The following is a 1,172-nucleotide window of genomic DNA, read 5'->3' as shown; positions in this document are numbered from 1 at the left end:
GTATTTTGTCGCTCTTCCAGCTTTGTGAAAAGGTAATTCTTGCTGCCGTTAAGATGTGTACAATAAGGTATCTTTTATCTTTACTCAAATTCCCTTTAATCATACCTAATAGACATGTTTCTGGTTCCAATTTCAGTCTATAATTTGTAATTTCAAAGAGCCATCTCTACGCCACCACATATGGAAAAACATTCCTTTTTTTGTTTGCACTTCCAGCTTTGTATTTGGATACATTTTTGCAGTCTTGCCGGCACGAAGTGCCATCTACAAAACATTTTGTATTGGTTTTCCTTAAATGCCGTCACAAAGTCAGCTTCTAGTTCTCGGTCCAAATCTTTTCCCACTCATCCAAATTTATGTTATGACCTACATTTTTTGCCCAGGCGATCATTGATCCCTTAACAATTTCTTCCTCTTGTTCCACCTCCAATAAATAATTATACATACATGTTATGAATTTTATGTCTCCCTGTCAAAATTTGGTCCAGTTTTTGTAGATCCTTATCTATCCCTTGTTCCATTGTATCTTAAGTTTGATTTGAATTTGCAAGTATGCCCACCAGTCCAATATTATACCTTGTTCTCTTAATTTATCCACTATTTTTAATTCCCCCTGTTCATCTAATAATTCTTCATATCTAAACATTATTTTAATATCCCTACTATTTGGATATAATATTGCTTCCATAGGTGAGATCCAATTTGGCCTTTTCAGATAGTGCTTTTTTTTTTTTACATTCTCCCACGTTTGTAATAGTGAGTTCCTTATCAGATGTGTATGAAAATAGAAATGAATCTTATTCTTTTTATCCCATAGGAATGCATGCCACCCAATTTGGAGGTCATGACCTTCTATTGCCAAGATTCTTTTATTTTTTAGATTTACCCACTCTAACACAGTAAAATTGCTGCTTGGTAATGTTTCCCATTTTGGGAGTCCAAGGCCGCCTCTGGTTCTACTACCATGTTTCTCCAACAATATGGCCTCCACGAATAGGAAGGCCCAGCATGATTTCTAGGCATGAGGTGAAATTAAGCCCTGCCCCCAAAATTTAGGACTATTTAAACCATGCGTTTCCCCGCCATTTCTCACATCGTTAGAACTACATGAGATGAAGAGAAATGGGGGGGAAGGGGGGGGGAGAAAACTTGCCTTTAGAAGCGCCCTGCAG

Source organism: Pseudonaja textilis, chromosome 3, assembly GCF_049901715.1.
Source record: "Pseudonaja textilis isolate UNSWEBS1 chromosome 3, rPseTex1.2, whole genome shotgun sequence".
Lineage (NCBI taxonomy): Eukaryota > Metazoa > Chordata > Lepidosauria > Squamata > Elapidae > Pseudonaja > Pseudonaja textilis.
The sequence above is the reverse complement of the archived record's forward strand: the minus strand, read 5'-3'. Positions refer to the sequence as shown.